The sequence below is a fragment of the Pseudochaenichthys georgianus genome, chromosome 10 (genome assembly GCF_902827115.2).
Source record: "Pseudochaenichthys georgianus chromosome 10, fPseGeo1.2, whole genome shotgun sequence".
NCBI lineage: Eukaryota > Metazoa > Chordata > Actinopteri > Perciformes > Channichthyidae > Pseudochaenichthys > Pseudochaenichthys georgianus.
In genome coordinates this window covers 11,663,935-11,681,327 of record NC_047512.1, presented here as the reverse complement: position 1 = coordinate 11,681,327, position 17,393 = coordinate 11,663,935, and the positions used below count along the sequence as shown (strand labels likewise).

Below are 17,393 nucleotides of genomic sequence, written 5' to 3'. Positions count from 1 at the left end.
GATCTGTGGCTGGCACCATTGTGGTGTAAGAAACACAAACACATACAAACACACACACACACACACACACACACACACACACACACACACACACACACACACACACACACACACAGACACATGCACGATGGCAGGATCAGTGAGCACCTTGTCAGTGAGGTGAGGTGAGGTGTGTGTGTGTGTGTGTGTGTGTGTGTGTGTGTGTGTGTGTGTGTGTGTGTGTGTGTGTGTGTGTGTGTGTGTGTGTGTGTGTGTGTGTGTGTGTGTGTGTGTGTGTGTGTGTGTGTGTGTGTGTGTGTGTGTGTGTGTGTGTGTGTGTGTGTGTGTGTGTGTGTGTGTGTGTGTGTGTGTGTGTGTGTGTGTGTGTGTGTTCATGTTCTTGTCAGCCAACAGTTCCTCAGCAGTGTGTCCAACACCTTGTAAAGAACAGACGCTGTGTCTGCCTACAAAGAGGGACCCGTTTTTTCCCCCTTCCTTTTCCCAGAAAATGGTCTTTTCCTCCCAAACAGTGTCATAAAACGGTGACATGACAGACAGTCTGATCACCAGCAGTTGTGGTAGTGGGTTTGATTCATTTCAATCCCAGCTAAGTCAGGTTGTTTGATGTAACCCTCCGTTTCTTAAAAAACTTTTTTTTTAAATGACATTATCTCGGGCCTTGTAAATCAAAAAGAGAAAATGGAAAATCAATAAAATTACAAAATAAAGGAGGAAACTGCCAGCCTCGCTCTGTGATGTGACATGTGTGCAAGGTAAATTAATGACCCAAATGTATCACGCTAATGACTTACTGATGGTAAAATGCTACACATACTGTAGTGTACTAGGTCTGCTTGGTTGGACGAATCTGGTGTGAATCAGCACGTTACTCCAGTGGCTGAGCTGGAGGAGCTAAATTACAGCAGTCTAGAGGAAATTCAGCCAAGAAGCGGCTCGTGACATCATCTGTGAAGTGACCACTTGAAAGTAGCCACCAGGCAGTGGGTGGTGCGGACTCCAGTAGCCTCAGCACCACTTGACGCCTGCAGCCGTTTATTTAGCTTGGTCTATCGCTGATACTAACATAGTGTCTGCATTTATTTGCTCTCCCTCCCTTTGGTTCTTGATCTCCCTCTCTCCGTCTCCGTCTGTGTTTCAGGAGCTCGCTTTGTCATTTCCTCCTCGCCCAGCTACAGCCTCCCAGACATTCTCCATCACACATGTGTTCATGTCTGTGTTATTAAACACTCTTTTTCAGTCTTTCAGCCTGTTGCTTTCTCTTGTTCTTTTTCCTGACATCGTCTTTTTGCCGTGTCTCTATCTCCTGCATTAGTGCATTTACATGTAATAAATAACCGGGTTACTCAAGGTTTTCTGAAGCACAAAGTCATCTGATTTCTTTTAAAATGATATAAACAAGAAATCTGATTGGACTAAAGGAGGAAGGGAGTTATAGAAACCAGATTTCCTCAGATATATCTCAACTGTTCAAAGCTAGTTTCTTGGACATGCAGATGTTTAGGCAATTTTCTATTCAGCATTTTTGCATGTTTGCATATGTATGACAAATACTGCAGTCATGGAAATGTTTCTGTGATAACAGAGATGAAAGGAGATCATCATACACAATATTGCATCCTCAGAATCAAAAATAATTAGCGTTGAAGGTCATAGAAATGAGTCGAAATGTATAGTTTTCTCAGTATTTGTGACAAAGTTATGCTCTAAGGAAAACTCATTACATTCCTAATTATTTTATCACTGTGTTGTGGGTTTGAATATTTCAATCCCAGAAAAATATTTAAAATGAACATTGAAGTATGTCCAAAAGCAAACTCCTGTCTCAGTAAGAGACACCTCTTACTTCTCTTTTTAACCTCTCCCTCAGCACAAATACAATTCCAAAAGTATGGAAGTCTGCTTGTGTCTTGCCTTTACTGAAAGGAGGGGAGGCAACTATTTTAAATAACTATAGGCCAATCTCTAAACTGTCAGTTCTGGCTAAGGTGCTCGAACGCTTAGTGAGTGAACAGGTAAAGGAGTTTTTATGTATAAATGATATCCTGTCTAAGCATCAGTCAGGCTTCAGAAAGAAACACAGCACCATCACTGCGACAATGAAAGTGGTAAATGACATTACTACTATTTTAGATAATAAGCAGAGTTGTGCAGCTCTGTTTATTGACCTTTCCAAACCGTTTGACACCGTTGATCATCGCATTTTAAAGCAGAGGCTACTCAGTATTGGCATATCCAGCCTTGCAGTGGGGTGGTTTGTGAACTACCTCTCTGAAAGGTCCCAATGTGTTCATTTTGATGGGCTGTCTTCTGAGTGGTTAAACATTTCTAATGGTGTACCTCAAGGTTCTGTTTTAGGACCACCTTTATTCTCCATATATAACAGCGTAGGTGAAAATGTGGATGAAGCTACTTTACATTTGTATGCGGATGATACCGTGATGTATTGTGCAGGTCCCTCCATTAAAGAGGCTGTTGTTAAATTACAGGCTGTTTTTAACACTATTCAGACTCAGCTCTCTGAATTAAAGCTTCTTTTAAATGTTGATAAAACCAAGGTAATGCTCTTTTCAAAAGCTAAAAAGACACCAGAGCCTGTTTTTGATATTGTAACTACGCAAGGAACAAAACTTGAAGTTGTTGCCTGTTACAAATACCTTGGTATCTGGCTTGATGATTGTCTTACTTTTAAACTTCAGGTTACTAATCTGCTTAAAAAGCTGAGGGTTAGGCTAGGTTTCTTCTACAGGAACAAGTCCTGTTTCTCATTTGAAGCCAGGAAAAGGCTACTGTGACCTTTTTACCTGTGCTGGACTATGGTGATTTGATATATATGAATGCAACTGCCCATTGCCTGGAAAAGTTAGATGCTGCGTATCACAGTGAATCTGAATGGGTGACATGCTGTCTGATACTCATGGTACCTGTCACTGTAAATAGAGTTTTGTAAACTGTACCCTGTACATTATGTTGTATGTCATCCTTATTGTTGTTCTGTTGTTTTTATGTTACATGTGTAACTAATGTCCTGCAGGTCACCCTTGAAAAAGAGATCTTTTGATCTCAAGGGGCTTCACCTGGTTAAATAAAGGCTACAAACAAACAAGAAATAACTCATGACTCCAAATATGATTTCTGAGCTGTGATGTAAGCCTGGATTTGACAGGAATCTATTGACTACAATGCATGTGAATGTGGATTCAGATTTCCATCATTCACAGTGAACTGCTTTCTGACTTATATCGTGTGTCATTTTTTCACCGTCTAATTTCTTGCAGGAACTTTCCTCTTTCATCTCGTCTCTCTCCATCTTGTCTCTCTCTTGCCTCCCTGTCTTTGTTTCTGTTGTGATAATTTTCCTCTTTCTGGCTCTCTCGGTATGCATCTCTATCTCCACAGTGTATTTCTCTTTTGTCAGTGTTGGTAACTGCATCCAGCTGTTTGTTGATGTTCAGCGGTGGAGACAAACTCTTCCACACTTCAAACACCCCTCTGCTATAATCATCATCTCATGCTGGCATTTTAAATTTGTTTTTCTTTCTCTCTCACGCTGATTCTGTCTGTTTGTTTTTCGGTCAACTACCTGTTGATTGTTGAAACTCCTTTTTGTACTGAAACCAGAACATCCTGAATACCAGCGACACAGAATAGGTTTGACCTGTATCATTTATTTATTTATGTTTGTGTCTCTGTATATTTTCCCATTTCAGGCTGCATTAACTTTCTTTGTAATTATGGATAACCATACACACATACTGTATATCCATTATTTTTTGACAGCAACAAAGCTACAGCTTCTACCACTTAATGGGGTAGTAAATTAATGTTTATTTCACTCAGTGCCAACACAAGGTTTCTATTTAATGCAAAAATATAATGAACAATCTGGTATGTGGCTGTGGTAAAAACAGAAAAATGTACGTCCGCGTCTGAAATAAAACCTGCTGTGCAATCAAAAACCCTCGCCCAGATGGTATTTTATTCCTGCCACATTCTGAATTTGATTATTGTTTTTATTTATCCATCTCAATGTACAGCCTTGAAGGCAAAAACAGCACTTCCAAAATGATACAACTTAACCTGAGGGAGATGCCATAAAAACCAGTGGACAGAGTTGTTTATAACAGAACGCTCACAGTGAAGGTTTCAATTAGGAGGGGTTTTTTCATTATTCATGTTAACATTATAGACTGAAACTATAGACTGTTTTTTGAGGCACATGGAAGAGTTATGACATCCTACTGGATTCATCTTTTTTTAAACATTCACATGATCAACTTTGTCATTAGGATTGTCTATGTTATAAATGTATTATCCTTTTAATCTATGCACATGAGAGCTTATGCACGTCTTTCCTTCCTGTGAGAAGGTATCCCATACCTCATTCACACCAACGGTGTTTCGGGGCCGGTTCGGAGCTGGAGCTTGAAAAGCACCGGGTTTTTCTGTTCACACCGCAGCGGAATCCGGTTAGTTTCAAGCACCAAAAAATTGTCCGGCCAAAGCAAAAGCACCACATACGTCACGCTTACGTCAAGGCGGGGGCAGGGGCGGGATCAACTCCTGAACAACAACAAAAAGCCCGCGTGTTATCCAGCTTGTACACAACGATGGAGAAACGAAACAAGCAGCAGTGGTCCACTGAAGACACCAGCTACCTACTGGGAATCTGGTCTTTCGAAGAGGTACAGAGGAAGCTGGAGCACAATCGGCCATTGTTGTTGTTGTCGGTGTGAGCTGTGAGGGGTTTCCGCACGGTTTGGCTTTATGAAGCACGCAAACGGTTACGTCATGACGCAAACGATGACGCAATGACGCAGCACCAGTCGGACTCTGGGCAGTGTGAAAAGAGCCGGAGCTAAACCGAAGAACCGGTTCTGAACCTGAAAATCTCTAGCACGGAGCTTGAACCGGAGTTGCGTTGGTGTGAATGAGGTACCAGGAAGGTGTTTCTCTTCCTGAGGTTTCTTAACCCTCTATGGTTTTAGGAGCTTAGTGGTTTTCCCAAATTTGTGTTTTTTTTGTTTTTTTATTACGTGTGTTCTTAATGGTCTAAGGACAGAGGGTGTCATTTCCTGTACACACTGTAAACGGCCTGAGACAAACATGTATTCGTGATAATCTGCTACATCAAATTTGACCGATTGATGAAGCATTAGTTTTATGGGAAATATTGTCCCAAAGTTCACTATAAGAGCTGCAGAATGTCCAATGGCCAAGCTAGAGCAACTTTGCAGCAGTTTTATAAAGTAAGATAAGTGTGATAGCTGGATGTGCAACAGTTTCTTTGTTTTATACTGGAGAGGCTGTGGTGACTTGGTGGCCTTATAAAGCTAAGCTACTAATTAGTGGGCAGGCCGCTGGAGCCTATTGTCTTGGACTAAAGCACAAACCTATCACAGGCACGCTGAGACACACAGAAGGCCACGAGGTTATACCACGAGGTTATACCACAAGCGTGACGCTGCGCTTGTAAAAGTGACCAAAGTACAGGATGAACAGTTTACAGAGAACAAAATGTGCATGGGGAGCAGAAACACACTCCTTTCCTTTGCCTCTTAGTGTATTGTGCTTTTCTGTTTTAGTCGTCTCAATGTACATTTGACTCCCTCTACAAACTTTACATTTGTTTTGACAAGTGTTAATAGTGTGTGAGCTTTCAAGCTGTGTTTACCTTATGGAGTTGTGTTATTTATTTAAATGCAGCAAGGGAATATCTGACATCGGCGAAAGACACATTGCTTTTCTAATGATGGTTAAACTCTTACACACAGTCAGCTTAAAGTGCAAAGCAGCAGATGCCCCTGCTGAACAAACAACACAAATAATTCCAAACACACATTCATAAAGTGATCCGGAACCATCCGTTAACCCTACCCTGCGTATAAATGAGTTGACCTGCTGAAACAATGTCTGAAAAACTGAAAAGAAATGTAAAAAAGAAGAAGAGAGGAAGAAAGAGCAGAGGAGGCTTTGAGGATGTGTTTCATGGTTTCATATTTCTTTGTTTAAATATAACATTCCTGGTAGAGTTGTTTAGTTCACACTAGCACAAACACAATAGCTAATAGCACGTCTCTCTTTCACAAACACACACACACACAGTGACGTCTGCACACAGTTTCAGTCGTGAGAGGAATGTTTAACCCAAACAAGATAAACCCTCTTGTTTGAAACTCAATTTGAACAACATACACAAACTGTCATGGCTTTTTAGGATCTTTAATTATCTTTCTCAACCTAAAAATAACCGCACCCTCATTTCCACTCGGTTATCTTTACATTTGAATTCCTAAAAAAGGAGTTTTGTTTCACACATTTATTTGGGCCTGCACTCATTCAGCCCTTCATATGCAACATAAATGATGAGACCTGGATCCATTTGGAAGATTTGTAGATACAAGAAATCACACATTATTTCCGTAAACTGATTTAGGTATAGCCAAGTTTAAGTTCAAAAATGTACTTTTAAGTTCAACAGGTGGAGGGAGCCCCACATGTTACATCATAACAAGAGAGATAGAGAGAGACACACAATGAAAAAGAGGAAGTAACAACGATGAAACTGCACACGGCGAACTGTGTGTATTTGTGTGTGAAGTATAAATATATCTCTACAGGTTTTAAAGTGGCTTTGTGGTGCTCTGTATTTAGAGGAGGCCTGAAATCTCCTCTCACCCCATTCATGTGGCTGACTCTCTCCCTCTCTCTCCTTCTGCTTCTGAGTCTTTCATTTCCTCTATCTTCATTCTCCTCTCCCTGTCCGTCTTACACAATATAAGCACTGTAAATCCAAATCTCTCTCATTTATTAGATTTTCTTTAAATATGTGTTCAATTTATTTATCACATCACTTCATGTTATTTACAGTCACGCTTCAAGATAATGACAATAAAGGTAGGATTGCATTCAGACAATGAAAGTATTTTGATGCTCTGCCTTTTGTTGTTTTCACAGGTTACATATGTGTCTCTCTGTGTGGGAGTAAGTTGGTTTTTAAAGTGATTTACAGCCATATTTTTCACTCCAAACCATCATTACCACTTTACGCCTACTGATTGTATAGCTTTTAAGATCTCCCAAAATAAACTCTACTGTTTGTTGTCTTTCAAAAGGAAGAACCAACACAAATTGCAAGGTGTTGTTTCAACACCAGCCTCACTTCCTTGGCTTCTCTGGATCTTTTCTGAAGAGATGAACACGGTTCTTGCAAAAGGGATTATTTGTTATTTCAACTTTAGTGATTGTGTGCACCGTGCAACACACATCACCAGATAATGCTTTAGTAATCAGCAGTATTTCAAACAACATCACTCTAAAAGGTTAAAGGTGCAATGTGTACCACACAAATCAATATGCTGGACATACTTTATTTTAAATGTCAATTTAATGTGATAGCTCTCTTACCATGAACATCAAGATGATTGGTGGCCTCTGGTATATCAGTTCTAAAATAAAGATCACATTTCCCATTAAACCCACTGCTTAGAGGGTCTTTGGCTGATCCATCAAAGATATTCTCTTAAAAGAATAGTAGTGTTGGAAATTATGTATTTAATATTCCTAACTCAATCTTAAATCTTCCACTGCCATCTAAAACTGTTTTTTTTTTAAGAGCGGCTGCACCCCCCCTCTACTTTTGAACAATAAAGCAATCCCGGAGACTTCCAGCCAAATCAAGACGGGGTAGAAGCTGCCAATCTACCCGGTGGTGAGCTTTATAGTTTGCAGTGTTTATTCTTATGTTTCAGCCTCAATGTAGAGATGATTGTATTGATGTTAAAATGTTGCATCGTGTGGTTTATGTTAGTTATTGTTGCTGTTGACTCGTACAATGGTACATGGATGATGTAAAAGCTTCCAGCTTTCAGAGTTAGTTACGTCTTTATATTCAGCATATTACACCATAGTAACGTAATTACAAACAGACAAACCTTTACAGTCACACAGTTCACTGCATGACACTGCAGTTTAGCAAGAATATTTTCCCATTTGTTTATGTGTTATTAGGTAAAGTCTGAGTCTTAACATAAGACAAAGGGTATTACGGTTACATAAAGCCCTGAGAAAGAACAGAGAGTTTGAGCAGACCTCACATTTCCTGGTAGTTTATTCCAGTAATGTGTTACATAATAACTGAATATTGCTTCTGCGTGTTTAGTTGTGACTAAACTTACTGTGTGAACAGTAAGCAGACCTGTACCAGACGACTTGGGAGGTCCAGGGGGTTAAACGTAGCAGCAGATCAGAAATGTGTTTTGGCCCAAAAGATTTCAGTGATTTATAGTATAAACCAAAAGAAGTATCCAATCACTAAATTGACCAAAGCAGTTAGTGCTTGTAAGTGGCCGACGTCACCTGGTGATATTGTTATATATAAATCTCTGTCCTCTTCACAATTATGTTTTCTATTATAAGAGCTAGGGGGTGCAAGTACATATTAAACCAAAAAGGCCCGAGAATAGTGCCTTGGGGAACTCCAATGTTTACCAATGGACAGAAAGTAATCTCTATCATCCATACAATTATGAAAACAGTTTGGCACCATACCAAAAAGTCCTACCCAACTTCTTTTAGTCTGCCTAGTATAGTTAAGGGGAAATATTGATGCTACTTGTATTGATATATGCATTCCCTAGAGGAGCTGCATACAAGGAAAGTACATTTCTTGGTTGATATATGTTTTTTTAGATGTACAAAGTCAATGTGTTTGTATGTCAGTGAGACAGATGAGGAGCGAAGGACAGAGCGACATGTTTGTTTGTGTCTCTCCAAAGAGCATGGGTCGATGTGTATATCTGTAGGGTTTCTGTCACTGTGTGTGTGATAGTTAGATACAGAGAGTGTTTGTGGGTCATTCCATTTGTGTGGGAGTGTGTGACTCTGATTACACCAGAGTAATAATAACAGTTTGAGCTCATTTGTAACAATCAGACATTACTTAAACAGCATAAATCACAAGTCTAACATCTGACATGCACACTTGAAGTCCCAAACACCAAAAGTATGACTCTAGACACCAACATATGTCTGCCTGTGTGTGTGTGTGTGTGTGTGTGTGTGTGTGTGTGTGTGTGTGTGTGTGTGTGTGTGTGTGTGTGTGTGTGTGTGTGTGTGTGTGTGTGTGTGTGTGTGTGTGTGTGTGTGTGTGTGTGTGGTGTGTGTGTGTGTGTGTGTGTGTGTGTGTGTGTGTGTGTGTGTGTGTGTGTGTGTGTGTGTGTGTGTGTGTGTGTGTGTGTGTGTGTGTGTGTGTGTGTGTGTGTGTGTGTGTGTGTGCGTGCGTGCGTGCGTGCGTCCGTGCGTGCGTGCGTGCGTGCGTGTGTGTGTGTGTGTGTGTGTGTGTGTGTGTGTGTGTGTGACACTGGCCAGTTCCAACCATGTAGCTGGTAGCCATAATAAAGATCAACAATGAATAAGGAGCCATTTCGACCTCCCACAAAGTCACACACAGATGATTTACAACAATTTAATAAACTTGAATTTCTGCAATCTTAAGAAAGTTGATATGAACGCTCACACACATGCCTATATGTTGCGTTTGACCAGAAGTGTTCTATTTTAACCCTATCACCAAATATTAATGTCAGTATTAGATAACTCTGCAAAACGTCAATTAATTATTGTTTGACATCGGCCTCACAAGTCTTTCTTTCTACCCACTAATTGAATGTGTAATATAGGCAGTCTGGAGATTCACTTCACAAAGTCCAACAAACAGAAAACTCAAACCTTTTCCTGAAAAAATATCCTGCCTTTTCTATTATAGTTTACACATGAATGTAATTATCGAGGGCAATACATTTGTTTTGTGGCTTGACTTTTGTCAGTGATGGAGTATAGTGTGTATACGACTCCATTGTACTTTAACTACTTAAAAACCACCCTGTCAACACACACAAATACACACAGGGCATATGACGTATGCCAGTTGCCAAGCTTTTTAGAAAATCCCTTAAGGAAAATAAAGCATCTAAAATCAGAGCCAGATCATCACTCCGATCTGTAAGGAAGAAAACATGCTCAACAATCAACAAAAGCTTCTATTCTCTTAAAGCTCCTACTTTACAACCCTGTTTTTCTCATTCAGCCTCCAATCATCACTCATTTCTTATTTAATGTTTTCCTTTCCCCCTACTCCTGTCCTCACCTGTCACATAGGTTAACTGTCTCTCTTCTCCTCCTCCACCCTTCATGCCTCCCCATCCATCGCCTCCTTTAACTCAATTCTCTCCTCCATCCCTCACATTCTCCTCCTCAAACCTTCCAGGGAGCCAAGGCTGTTTTTGATTAGCGTTCTCATGTAAACCTAAATTGTGATTAAACAAACACTGTGTGAGTGCATTTGGCTCCATACCAAGTTTTCCTCTCTCTTAAATATATGTAGACACACACACATATACCCAAACGTACACATACAAAGCTAAGCCAGATACATGTATTTAAGTAGTCTTGTACAAACAAATGCACAACGTATACAAACATATAAGCAAATATGCAGATGCAAGCAGAGAAGCAAATTACTGAACTATGTATACACATTTAGCATATAGGTATAGATAGATGCTGCACATCCATATTCATATATATCTTAATTGCACATGCAAGACATGAAACCTCACAATCATGCACACAAGCAAACGCAGACACATCTCCCTATCTCCCAGAAGAACAGGGCAAAGGGAAGGTTGGCGAGTTTTAACTATGTGCTAGCAGCTCCGTGGCTACTTCCCCCAACCAACTCACCTTTATTTGCTAGGTTAAATTACTTCCACATGCAGCCTCTGTGCTATTTCAGTGTGAGCACATAAAAAAATGTTGCCATGAAAAAAAAATATATATACAGGCCCCCAGCCTCCCACTAACATTTCACAGGTTCTGGCCCTGCAGCGAGCTAGCTAGCTAGCCGCTAAAGAACTGTAGGCAGCTGAAAGGGAAAGGTGTTGACGCTGTGAACTTTAAGACAGCAGGGTTGATAAATTCCCCCTGTGAATAAACACTTTGGCTTGTTATATTCTCACCACCACATTGAAAGACACACATAGGCCTACGCACACACTTACAGTAACTTTGACTTCTTAACTAGTCTCACGACAAGAGGAACAAACTTAACTTTTACATTCTTATTCATAAACGTTTCACAGTTTCAGAGTGGGAGACTGTATAAACAGAAAGATACTTAGAATAAGACATAATAGATAAACACAGTTGTTACACTTATAACTCCCCTGTCTGAAATCTTTGTATTGCACACCGATACTTGTAAGAAGCCTATTAAAGACGCATTTAAATCGCAGAATTGTAGAAGGGTTAACAACAACTAGGCTATCACATTTAATTAACTATATATCACATTTTACAAATCTCTCAACTTATCTCGATATCATTAACTGTCTCTTTCGTTCCCTCACTGTTGCTCTCTCTCCCTCTTGGTTTTCAGTATCTGCAAGCGTGTATTTATCTAAATATGTCTTGGGACAAAATCACACTGCTGTGTAGGCTGTGGGAACACACAGACACACACACACACACACACACACACACACACACACACACACACACACACACACACACCACACACACACACACACACACACACGCACACACAAACAGAGACACACCTACTAACACACACACAAGCAGCTAAAAGCAGCACTATTTGAGAAAAGCTCTGGTCAGGTTTCCTCTGAAAAACTCTTACCTTCCCTGAATACCAGAAAATGTCAGCGTTGGCCCTGTGGTGCAGCTCTATCCCTCGGAGGCCTATGAGCTTCCTGGTGCAGTTTGAATCCATAACTTAGTGCCATTTAAACCTACTGGCATATTTTTGCAACAGTAATTCTTATTATGACATTAGGATTGAAGGTAAGTAAGATTGATTCACTGAAAAACTAACACACAGTGTACTGCTGTGCATGGGTCCTGTGGTGCAGCTGCGTGTCAGGCCCTTCAAGCCTTGTGGTGCAGCTGCATACTATGGTTTGTACTCCTGAGTCATGTTTAATTATTAAGAAGTTCTGTCGTGGGTGTGTGGTTTAGTGTAAAGTCTACCATGCATCAACACACACACTGACACGTGCACACAAACACGAAGGTGGAGTGAGAGTCAGATAAATATATTATATATATGTGTGTGTGTGTGTGTGTGTGTGTGTGTGTGTGTGTGTGTGTGTGTGTGTGTGTGTGTGTGTGTGTGTGTGTGTGTGTGTGTGTGTGTGTGTGTGTGTGTGTGTGTGTGTGTGTGTGTGTGTGTGTGTGAGAGAGAGTTTGTTGTTTCCCGCCAGCCCCCCGTGGCGTGAAAAACAAACAAAGGGCCAAGAGACTAGTGACGAAAAAACAATCTTACAATTCCTGTCAGCAATGCAAACAAAAGAGCTGTTTGTACTGTTAGTGTTTAACAGAAAGGGAGCACACATGAAAAAAGAGGAAAAGGGGAAAAAAAGTCAATGAGCAAACAAGCCTATGATGAAAAAGATGAGACGCACATGAGTTCAGGCAGTTGGCGTTCACCCCTCACCCTTCCAGACCAATCCAATCGCCGCTGAGGCCTCGTCTATAGCAGCCAATCACTGGACGCACTGAGTACACCCACTTCCTGTAACACTAACCGTAACATTCCAGCAGGTAAACTATGGCAGTCGCCTCTAAATGGACAATTAGCCAAGATTAAAGGCAACCTCCTCGTCTTTCTCCATTAACTTAATTAGGAGGAAAAGACATCTCAAATGACCCCCCGCTCCCTTCAGCCCCCCTCAAGCCTCTCATTCCTCTCTCTGTCCAGCTTCTTTCTCCTGATTTAACTTGTAAAGTTGTGTTTGCAGTACCTGGAGAGGGACCACACTCTCACATCTGGGAGCTCCACTGAAGCATTTAGAGGTTAAGTGCCTTGCTCAAGGGTAACCTAATGGCGAGCTGGTCTTGTTACACCCCCTCCTCAGTGCAGGGGTTCGGACTGGCAACCATCCAGGTTTTGATTTGTTGTTTATTTATAACACTCTTGGAAGCCATTTTACCTCATTTTGTTTAATCTAAATTCACTTCCCCACAGCTATGTCTTTTCTGTACCTGCCTATAGCTAGAATTGAACTTTTTAGGGATTTTTACCAAATGTTGTTGTCCAGGTTGGACCATAATGAGTGAAGATGTAGAGATTAAGCGTCATTCTGAAGGACACTTTGATTGAATTAATGACTTCTCACGCATATCCTCAAGACAGGAGCTTCCCTTTCAATTACAGTAAGCAACCAAAAACCAACAAAACGTCTGTATAAAATGTTAAAACATTGCGTAAAAGTAGCACAAGTAGAAGACAACTGATTGCTACATACAGTACTGTACTGTAAGTCATGTTAAGTTGCTTTCATTAGAATTAAAAGTTTGTTTAATTGTTTATGAATTCAACAGGAAGAACATTTTTGTGTCTGTTTAAAAGTCACACCGTCTTGCTTTAAACAGTAGATTCCAGCAGGTTGTTGAAGCACAAAGTGTAGTGAATGCCATATATCAGCATTTGTGTTTGAGATAACATCACATCAAATATACCAAAGCCTTGCATCGTGACAGCCAGACAATGCTTTTCCTTCAGTGTCCATAAATGTTGAAACATGGTCAAAGTTCTACTCCTATGTAAGATTGAGCATCTGAGGCCCTCCTAGTGGTGAAGGAGGAGGGGAAATATCTCTCGAGTCTGATGTTACTCTCATTTTTCTTCTTCGTCGCACCCGTCTCCTCTCATGCAAACCAATCAAGTGTAACATGAGCTGCTTTAATGGGGGGAATGATTCTGCTTCATGAGTATCACTGGCAGCAAACCAGCGCTGGTTCAGATCCACGGTGGGGGCCCTGCACGCAACAGATACACACACACACTTTCACAGGCATGCACACATAAAACATGCGCACACACGCAGCAACTACCAGAGCAGAAAGTGAAGATAACAGGATGAGGCTCAGTCTGGGTCAGTGTTATTAGACAGGAGACTAGCAGCCATAGAGTCACTTAGCAAAGTAAACCTCACCGATACGCTGTGATGTGCACTGGTGCAAAAAAGCCCTCAAACCCAATGGCTTACATTTTCCATCTGAGCCATCATGATTGTTGCTTTTCAAACCAGAAATTCATTGCTTTTCTAGTAAATATATTCAACTCGGAGCTTCATCTTGAGTGTGTGTCTGGGTGCATGTGCTGTGCGACCACAGTCTCTGCAAACTGCGTGGGGATACGACCACAGACTGCACACACTGAAACCCACAGACTCCAGTCCACAATCCATCTATCTCACCAACCCTATCTTTGTTTTCTCTCCCCCCTGCTGAGCACCTCGTAGGGTCACTAGGACTCCACTGCCTCCATCCATCGACCCACCAGCATCCTTTCATCAATCCATCTTCCTCCTTTGCATGACCTCCCCAATAGCTATTGTTCATTTGTCTTCGTCAAGCACTCTGTACGTACTCAATTACAACATTTTCCAATACGACACGACGCCAACCTTGATTTTATCTTGGATGTATGCTTCCTTCATCTCGCCAGGCTACAAGACGTTGGTAAGAACTATTATCCCGCCTGATACCTCTTGCCTTCACCTTCCACCCTCCTCAAGCCTCCGACCCATGCCTTTTTTCCCTTAATGCTAGTCCAGCTCCTTCGGTCTCCTCCCCTCTCCAAACCTCAGACCACAGGGCTTTAATAGGAGGGTTAAGAGGTAATTCCTATCACACTGCCATCATTTAATATCTAACCGAGGCTGACAGAGAGGAAGGTTACGAACCCAAACCAGAAAGCCACCAGCAAACCTCTCTGTCTCCTCCTGCTTACTCCCCTGCTGTTTTTCTCTCTTTTAGTCTCCCTCCCTCCCTCCAACTTTTGCTTTTTTCTCTTGTCATTCTCGCTCTGTTTCTCCTGCCCCTGTCTTTCTGTCGTACACGCTCTCTACTCTACATACCTGGCTTTCTACATCGCCGCCACTTTAAGAACAAATCTATAGATGTGATAAAAGAACCCGGAAATATGGACAAGAAAGACGAGAAAAGTGGAAAGAAGTAAAAGCAGGAAGAAACTGCAGACACTGTAATTTAGATTGTGCTGATGTCAAAGTAGGGATATAAAGAACATGAGATGTATAATATTAAGTTTGGATCACGTTCCTCCCTTTCCATTCTCGTACCGAGTTGTCTGAGAGCTCTATAGGGATCCATATTCGACCGGCGATAAATAAGAGCTATCGAGACCAATAACGGGTTTTATAGATGAGTAATACAGGCGGTAGTGGAAATAAGACTCACTCATGAAGAGAAAGGGTTGCAAGAAAGAGGTTAACAGAGTGAGAGTGTGCATGATGGAGTGTGTGATGGAGTAAGTCACTTTGCATGTGTTTGCATCCATCGCTGTGTGTGTCCCTGATGTTCACATGGGGGGGGTTAGACTGTGTGTGATCCTGGAAGCCACAGTTGACGTAAATGACAATTTGCTTGCAGCCATAACGGTCAACTTTGCTGTCTTCAGCAAAACATCACGCACCACCACACATATATAAAACACACGATGTGCTTAAATGGAGGTTTCACAGTGTACACCCCGCTGAGAAGATTTCATCCCTCTGTGGTCTTTCTGCCAGAAAGCGCTGGAGAAAACACAATTTATTGTCATCATCGTAAACCACGATTATTATTGTTACTGTAATTGTTCCTTCACTCTGTTTAACAGACAGTGATGTTATTGAAAGACATTCTTTAAAAATGTTCCATTAAATTGTGCTCAGTAGATTGCAAGCCTAAAGGGCATGTCATCACTGTCCAATGAAAACATTGTGTTACAACACATCTACTTTTTATGTTATAAGAAAACCCTTTTATATGTTTGATGTTTTTTTTCTGGCTCACAAATTGGAGAAGCACTTCATCCATGAGTTGAGAAAATATGGTGGTACACAGTTTTCTTTGGACAGCTCTGATCTATATTTTATTGAAGATGAAATCAATGTTAATGTTAAAGAAAGTATCCTGCGGACAGAAAAGGCAATGTCCTGTAGATTTCAGGGTTTATTTGAAATACACTGTCTGACTGTGGGTCTGAAAGATGGCTGAGAAAGAATGTAAGTTCTTCTTCAAACAGGACGGTATCAAGAATAGATTTTAATGGAGTCAAAAGTTAATATAAAAACTCTTAAATATTGTTCAGAAACTCCTCCAACACTCCTGCAGCATAATGTATCACCAATCCTTGTCATCTGAATGGTCTTAACAATCCTGCTCCACCAATAAATCACTTAATCTGCTACTTCCAGGCAAAGCTTTAAAACTTGTATCGTGTATTACGTCATGTCTTGGCAACAATGTGAGTCCTGGGTGCTTTAAAACATTTCTTAGAACATGTTGATATATTCAAACACATAATGAACTGCAGTGACTCTGGCTCACTGCTGCATCACATGTATTGTACACTGTTGTGAGGACAAGCTGGCTCTTTGCGAGGAAGCAGGCCCCTTCTTTTAGGATACAGGTATTGAGTGTGCGATACTCAAAAGCTCATGAGTTGATTGTTCCTGGAGTCTTTGTTTGCAATTCCTTGTTTGATCTCCTAAATCAGCTTAAACTGCAATGATGCCGAAAAAGACCACTCACAGAAGAATATACTTTCACAACATAGAAAGGTTACAGTAGCTTAAGGCGTTCTGCCTCATGGAAACATTATCAAAGAAAGTGAGGGAAGTGAGAGGTGTAATGTCCCAGTGCTGGTATTCCCTATCCACACACACACACACACACACACACACACACACACACACACAGACTTCACATGCAAACACTGATGCAGAGACAGTATATCAAGGTGGATTACAGGCACAGATTTACACATATATATTAAATAAGCTCAAGAACGCATAAAAAAAACGAGTGCCCACAACTCAAAAGCAAGCATGCACTTGAGGCACGCGCGCACACACACACACTTACACCGAGTGGTGTCTACCTCTAGCTTTACTTGAAGGCAGTCCAATATAAACAGCCATAAAGTTTAGAAGGTGTTTCAACCTTCAACCTAAGCTGACAGAGACTCTCTGAGGATAAGAAAAATAGAAAACCTGAGTGGAAAGAAAGAGTGCAGACAGAGAGAGCACAGGGGAAGGAAAGGAAACGGGGTGGGTGAACCGATGGGACTGAATCCGAGAGAGAGAGAGAGAGAGAGAGAGGGAGAGAGAGAGTGAGAGAAGAGAGAGAGAGAAGAGAGAGAGAGAGAGAGAAGAGAGAGAGAGAGAGAGAGAGAGAGAGAGAGAGAGAGAGAGAGAGAGAGAGAGAGAGAGCAGGTCTGGGAATGTGGGATGAAAACGAGAGAGAAGGAGTGTAAGTGGGAGGCTCTCTGCATCAGTCTGACCTGCTCTTACACTCCGAATGATCTG

The 17,393-nt window shown here is 41.2% G+C and overlaps 1 protein-coding gene across 1 annotated transcript in view; it reads right to left on the bottom strand.

Moving 5' to 3' along the window:
- slit3 (slit homolog 3 (Drosophila)) overlaps nucleotides 1–17,393 on the bottom strand; it is a 231,783-nt gene that overhangs the window by 187,257 nt on the left and 27,133 nt on the right. The window lies entirely within an intron of this gene.